This window comes from Solanum lycopersicum, chromosome 9 (assembly GCF_036512215.1).
Source record: "Solanum lycopersicum chromosome 9, SLM_r2.1".
NCBI lineage: Eukaryota > Viridiplantae > Streptophyta > Magnoliopsida > Solanales > Solanaceae > Solanum > Solanum lycopersicum.
Window position 1 is genome coordinate 29,576,367 of NC_090808.1, and position 8,203 is coordinate 29,584,569.

The following is an 8,203-nucleotide window of genomic DNA, read 5'->3' on the forward strand; positions in this document are numbered from 1 at the left end:
TAGTCAGTTTTACTCGTTCCAACTTGGTTTTCAACATGTACATAATTCAAATGTCAAATAATATGATGTGTCATTAGGTCGGAGACCTTAGATAGGATTTTTAAGGTTTTCTACTAAATGGACTTAATACACCTTCGGTATTAAGCTGTCTTAGGCTAAGGCTTAACTTTTGGTTTTGGTTTTGCTCTAACTTAGGCTTACTAGAATAGGTTTCAAGTTGACGGTTAACCGAGTCGGACAAACATTGAAGTGAAGCGACCAAACAACGTCGGATGACCGCATTCCAACTATTTGTTTGATAATTCCAAATGAATTTTGTGTATTTCTGAAGAAAGCAGTGGAAAGCCACATAACATTCATTTTCCTAGTGCATACTACTTGTCGTTTGACGGAAGAATGCCATTAAAATTCAAAAGTTTCAAAACTAAGGTAAACTAAACAAGTAAACAATTTATCACAAATATCTAAATAACGTTAGTTTAAAGGTTAGAATCCTCCAATAGTCCCCAGTAGAGTCGCCATTTATGTTTTATCGAAAAAGGAAAAATATTTTATGTTTCGTAAAGTTTTAAACTTTATAGAGTCATCATCACTTAATTTTGAGAAGAATCAAGAAAAACGCAGTTATCAAAGAATTAAAAAGAAAAATAATTTTGAAAACTTTAAATGAAGTCAAGGATTCCTATGAACGTCTTAAGAAGGTTTTGAAAGCAACTAAAATGTTCGCTAACTTGCGGTTATCCGACAACAAACTCATTTGGCTAAAATAACTAATTTATAAAATTTATTGTAAATCGTTTTAAAGTGAGTTTCTTAGTATTTTATCTAAGCGACACTAATAAATTGAAAAATATTTTTTAAAACTATTTAAAATTAGTTTAATTTTATGTTACTAAACGTTATGGTATTCGACGGGGATTTGGAATTTTCGAACTTTAAACTAACAACAAATAAAAACAGATAAGTAATAAGATAAGAGAGGGAGAGAGGGAGAGAGAGAGAGAGAGAGATATTTTGGGCCCAAACCCATGTTCTGTCTGCCTGGACCGGAATTTTGACCCACGGGCTTTCGGGTTTTTCAAACCGTTTGTTTAGGCCTTTGGCCCACTTCACCTGTACCTATCTTAAATTATAAGAATACAATATGTAAATAACCAAATGGTCTTAGTCCCAACAACAAAAAAAATATAATTTTGAAGGGAAAAATAAAATATGGGTCCTAATGATCCAATCTTCAATTCTTCAATTGTCTCCAGATTCTTCAATTTGGGGGCTTGTTCATCGATTTCATGTCTTGCTAACTAGATAAGGAATTTTGAGCTTTGATGGATATCTCGAAATGTGAAGAAGGAGAGTTCGTAGAGAACTCAAGCGGATTTTACATGCCACAAAGTAGATGAAGAGAAGTACTACATAATCCAACTTACAAAATGCAAGGAGAGAAAAAAATTATTAACCCCAAAAAATGTTTTTTTTGGCACAACAAGTTGCATAAACACACGATTCCACCAACGGGAATCACACAAAAGCATACTGGATAATGACAACATTTAATTAAGATTAACAAATATATACATATAAATGTCTACAATGCCCAACTACATTAATATGTCTTCCAAGCATGTCTACAGATGGCAGGGTGAAAAGAAATATGCAAAACCATCAATAAAATAAAAATAAGATGGAAAAAAATATGGAAAAAAAACAATAAAAGAAAGAGGGAGGGAAATAGAGTACTAGTCACATTTATTATAATAATAGGCCATATACTACACTAATCGATATCATGACTATGAAGGACACTAAAAGAACTATTCTAAGCTAGCATCATATAAAAAATTATTACTCAAGAACAAGCAAAAAATTAAAGCGGACAAACACAACTAATACAGAACTCGAGATATCAAGACATGCTCAATGCAGATTACAACGTATAACAAATATCCTAAGCTTGATAGTCATGAATATAATCCAGTATTCAAAAGGGATGGAGCAGTCATTCAGCCAAAAAAAAAACAGAGTGAGAGTAAGGTTATTACCTTCTTTGTGAAAGCGAAACAGGGACCAGGCAAGCAAAGGAGACCACGACTTCACCACTTCCAAAGTGCAACTTCTAGAGTGTTTATGAACGAAGAAAAATTAAAACAGGATTTGAAGTTTCGTTTCCAATTTATATGACTTTAAAAAGTCTACTTGCTAAATGTTTATATATAGCTACTATTTTTGTTGTGATTCTTTGAGCCTTACTGAAAAAATATCCTAACTTGCTTCTTCTTCTTTTGTTCTTTATATGAGATATATCTTTTTCCACTGTTTCTTTTCAACAAAAGACAAACCTTTGTTCCAGCAAAAATCCCATAAAAGAAAGAAGAAGATTAGTTCCCAAAACACTCCCTCAATGTTTTCTCAAATCTCCCTCTCCAAAAAAAAATCCCCTTTCAAGAACAGGAAGACGCCTTATATTTCGTCGGATTAGGTCTTCGATTTTTGGAAAAAGATGGATAAAATTCGGATTTTCCCCAAGCCCATTATAAATTCTAAATCCAAAATCTTATCCGGAAAACCATTATTCTTCCAATGCGAAATTATTTCGAATGAATTTAAAGCGAGGGGGAGGGACGAGATTGACCCATTGACCTGGGAAGGCAATGTTGCTGAATCTCGAGCCTCAAAGGATGAAAACGCATGCTTCGTGGCCACAAGAATTGTACACGTTCGTACGAGAAATTGTACTAGTAAGAAAAAGGCGTGCTGAAACTTTATTCTTTGTATAGCACTGTGTAACTTCCGTCTACTAACGAAAGTTGGAGGATTGGGGTCGACGCTTTGGGCTGGATCATGAATTGGTGTTGCTGCGGGACAGGGCTTTGATTTTTTTTGGGTTTCATTGTTGTTTTTATAGTAGAAGAATATCCGACGGTGTTTGCATGATGTTGCTATTGTTATGCCTTTACGGGAATGGGTTTCTTTTTTCTATAAAATGGGTTTGGGTGGGATATAAGGAGTGCGCTGGGTCGAGAAAAAGAAAAGGAATCGGAAAGAAGGAATTCAACATGGGCCCAACACTTTTGTACATATGGGTTAAAATATTTGAGTTATAATAAGACGCAACAACAATAGACTAATTAATAATCCTTTTATTCTAATGAAATCAAATAATCAACTCAATAAATAATAAAAAGCTATTATATAACTAAACTGGTTAATGAAGTAAAATACTTTAAAGCGATCTTAGAATAAACATATATATATATATATATATATATATATATATATATATATATATATATATATAAACCTAAAAATTATAAGAAAATGACAAAACTATTCAAAAAATGACTCAAACTTTATATATTTTTTTATTAAAATATATAAAAACAAATTATTTTAAATTGTTAGAGAATTTATGAAGCTCATGAACTGATTCCTACTAGTGAGGGTCAAAATTGGGTGTCAACACTATGTACTTCAATAAATTTATTACTTAGAGAACTAGCTTGAGCTAAACATAGTTAAGCTACCTGGAAACACATAATAGCAAAGTGTACGTAACTTGCGGATACTGCAGGCAAAAATACTAGAAGAACAAGGGCTTTAGAGGACCATATTATAGAACAATGACACACAAATCGTAATTAAAATCAAGTTGAACGAGAATTGTACTAATGTGAAGAAACAACTCACTATAAGTTGACATCAACACAATGCACAAACTTCCAGATCATAACACTTGAAAGGGCGAAAAGACACTATAGGCATCAAACGTGGTGGATGAATAGGGAAAAACAATACATTATACAATACAAAAAGAGACAATGAGGACTTAAAATGGGTAGTAATAAATACAATCCGAGGACTCCAAAATAGTAGATAAATAGACAACTTTTTTTATCAAAGTAATGAAAATTAATAAAAATATATAACCACATTATAGCCTACTAACAAGCTGAAATGAAAATTTTGTTGTTGTCCATCTATGAGCTTAACAATAATCAAATTAGGTGAGACCCACATTCAACATGTAAAAGCCCCTAAAATTTAATAACATTAATATATGAGACCTCTTACTGCACGTTACGAGAAAGCAACAAGACATGAACTAATTTCCACACATTACAACAAAATAAATTAGCATGAACTAGCTTCCTTGTTTACAAAGGGAAGTCACAAGGGGGCATAACTAAATTAAGGGAAATTAGGGAAATTACTATACCATACCACGAAGGATTAACACCAAAGAAATGAAGCTTCAAATGACCTAAACACTTAACTCTCACGAAACTATGATTGGAAAGATAAAACAAGAAACTCAGACTTTAGCCAACTCGAATTGCAAATATATGCATTGTTTGACTAAAATTCGAACAGCGTGAAGGCAAAAAAAATTAATTACACGAGTCATATTATGAAGTAAGACCACAAGGGCATTATAAGCAAAATCATAAAATCAGTTTATGGTAAGGAATGAAAGACATGCTCTCGAAAATTGATTATTCAGGCAGATGCATGACAACACAGACGCGAACCAAGACTCACGAGGTAATTTTGAAACTGATCATAACAATGCTATGAAAACCAAGATGATAGGAGCAACCATAGTCGGAAACCAGCCTTCGATCACCCTTACAAACACACTGGAATCATCGTTACACATGAAAAACCAAAGTCTTGATCCTACAAGGTATCTGTATTATTGCTAAACTTTTATGAAAATGCAACCGACTAAACATATCAAAAGAAAACCTAGACTAAAGAAAAGATGGTAGGAAAAGCGGGATTATATACCTTTTCCGGTACAGTGAACAGAGACATAGAGCTATCAATTGTGGTCCTTCCACCACGAAAGAAAAACCAAGAACAAGAAATCCTAGCGGAAATTTGGAACTCAAACCATTGACTAGCTTTCTAAGATACTGGAATCGAATAACTTCCTATTTTCTTATACATGAATTTATAATATTCTTAAATTCTTGTATTTTTTATATAGAAATTTTCCTACCTCACAAAAATCTCTCTACCCGAAAATCTTTTCAAATATTTCCCCCATTGCCCAAACAAAAAATAAGAAGGGCCTTTAATAGAGGAGATCTTTTGTGAAAATGGGGGAAAATCAGGACCAATCACAAATTCAATATTTGTAATCCCTTTAGAGATTAGGTTGGACAGCTGGGAATTTTTACAAATTGTACATTTCGTCAATGGAACAAAGATCTAAGCGCTTGATTTCGAATAAGAATGATCGGACGCACGAGATTTCACCATCTCATAGTGTTCTTTGTACAAAATTATACTGGGGGAAGAAAGAGGAAAAAGATGTGTGAAAATACTTGCTTTCCGTCTATATTAACAGTGGAATTGACGCCATTGGAATCATTTCGTTAAGTATAATGGGTCGCATTGGAGGAATAACGAAGTGGGCTGGGGAATTATAAATTGGGATGAGGTTTTTGGTATTGGGATACAAATGTTAAAGGTAAGGCCCAAATTTGGGTCATAAAATCTCACAAAAAAGAGGGGTTTTGTGTGTTGGGAATAGACTAGCTGAAATTGATTAAGATGGACAAAGAATTTTCATCGTAGCCAATCAAAATTAAAATTTTAGCCGAATTGTGTAAATTTGACTAAGACGAATAAATGAAATTAATTAAAAAAATTCTTAAACTTAATGAAATAAAATAAATAATTTAGTGAATCAAATAGCATAAAACTTTTAGCACAATTTAAACTAAACTAATCTAATAAAATACCTACTCAAAATAATTTTTTTTTGGTGATTGAGAAATATTCTAATCATATACTTAATTATGTAAATCTTATATATTATCTAAAAAATAAATACAGACTGATATTATTTAATTTACAGTAACTTAAAAAACATTTTAGATTTTAAAACATATAATTATTTCAAATCATTTAGAATTAAGAAACTCGTTAACTAATTCTTATCAGGTAGGTTTAAAATTGGGTGTCAACAAATGTCCCTCATTTTACCTGGATTGATGCAAGAAATTCGAGGAACTTGAAATTTACCAAGCCAATTTTTATCGACCACATATTCGTCTATAAGAAAAGGAATTGGTGCCGACATTCAGAATTATGGACGAACCCCAGAGACTAGTTTCCTATATGTCTCAGGCTATTTAAGAATTTAGGACAACTTGTAGTTCAACACGCTTCATTTAATGCATGATTTTGAGAGAACTCAAATATCGATACCGAATTATAAAGGTAATGAAATGCTCGGGAATATGTTTTAAGAGTGAATATTGGAATACAGTTGAATTTTCAACATTTAGTCCGGCTAGATATCCTCAGACCTTAGGGAATCAGGGTGCTTGTAGTTCGACCCGATCGGTTGAAAAGAAAATCTATTATGCTAGATAACCTTTGGTTCGGGACAAGTGACAAATAAACCGAGAATGAAAAAAAGGCTTGCAACTTCATCTCTTCAAATAAACATGTAAGAACTTACAAATACATAATTTCCAAAGCTCTTGGTGTGTTTTCGCTTTGATTTAAAAGTTGCTTGTAATAAAAATCAAAATTTTTAGATGTAAAACTAAAATCGAGGAAAGTAAATAAAAACCCACTTGCCTTCTGATAGGGTGTGGTTTGATTGTGGTAGAAGTCGATCCTCTGCTCGCGTCGTAAGAGTTTGACACTCCTCATTGGACTATGTCCTAGTTCGCTGCTCAAGAAAAAGTTTCACATTGTGCTACATCCTTTTTGATGTCGTCCACATGATGCTTTTCAGTTACTCTTGATGGAAAGATGTCACATAAGTATGTTCAGAATATGTTTGCACCCTCAAAGTAAATAATTAGTAGACAGAACGCCGCTTTAACTAGCGGTTTGAGTGAAGTAATTAAGAAAGGTCATTCATATAGAAAATGGGCATATATTAATGTATAAGCATAATCATCTTTTTTCAATTAAACGAGAAAATAAAGAAATGATAAAAATTAAAGATAAATGATACCGCTTTCAAACATAGTATGTTTATTGAAAGTTATAATTTGTTGAGGATTTGGAGATGACATGGCTTGTTTTCTGCTTGAAAACTTTCGGAGATCTCTGCAATGAGTTAAATGAATCAGTGATTATCCAACTGAAACGAGGTGAATGACTCTATAATATTCCAACTGTAACAAGGTGGATGATCGATAATATTCCAACTGTAACAAGTAGGTGCTCGATAATATTCCATCTGTAATGAGATGGGTGCTCGATAATATTCCATATTTAACGATTTGAATTCTCAATAATATACCATATCTAACAAAATAGGTGCTCGATAATATTCCATTAGTAATGAGGTGGATGCTAGACAATATTCCAACTTTGATGAGGTAGATGGCTCGATAATATTTGGACTGTAACGAGGTAGATGGTCGATTATATCCATTTGTAACGAGGTGAATGATCGATAAAATTCAAACTGTAATAAGGTTGATACTCGATAATATTCCAACTGTAACAAGGTGAATGCTCGATAATATTCCAACTGTAACGAGGTGGATGCTCAATAATATTCCATCTGTAACGAGGTGGATGACTCGATAATATTCTCAGTGTAACGAGGTGTATGGATCGATAATATTACAACTAATAAGGACATGGATGCTCGATAATATTCCATATGTAACAAGGTGGATGCTCGATAATATTACATTTGTAAAGAGGTGAATACTCGATATCATTCCATCTGTAACAAGGTGGATGCTCGATAGTATTCTATCTGTAACGAGGTGGATGCTCGATAATGTTCCAATTGTAACGAGGTGGATGCTCGATAATATTTTATATGTAACGATGTGGATGGTTCATATGTTCCAACTGTAAGGAGGTGGATGTTTGATAATGTTCCAATATGATTCAAAAATATGAACCTGAAAGGGGAAAATAAATGTGCCAACCACTTATGGGGTGGATCGTCCAACAAAACTATATGTTAAATTCTTTGATTGGCCAATCAAAACACATAATCCACTCATGGGGTGGATACCCAACAAATAAGAATTTTGACTGTGTCACTGTCAAGATACACGTATGGCTAAATTGCTGCGCGACAAACGTACGAAAAACTAAATGTACGTATATGCACGTCGCGAATATGATTCTCTATTTAAACGACAGAATTATCGAGGTGAATAACTTAATTCATTCACATGAAGATTAAAGACACTATTTCCTTCCTTGAAAA

General features: G+C 33.1%; 1 long non-coding RNA gene across 1 annotated transcript; it reads right to left on the reverse strand.

The window, feature by feature from the left end:
• Positions 1-1,012: 1,012 nt before the first annotated feature.
• On the reverse strand, positions 1,013-3,158 carry LOC104649148 (uncharacterized). The gene is made up of 2 exons (XR_011211637.1): positions 2,040-3,158; positions 1,013-1,422 (listed from the first exon to the last, which is right to left on the reverse strand). It is a non-coding gene; the product is annotated as an uncharacterized lncRNA (long non-coding RNA).
• Positions 3,159-8,203: the final 5,045 nt, after the last annotated feature.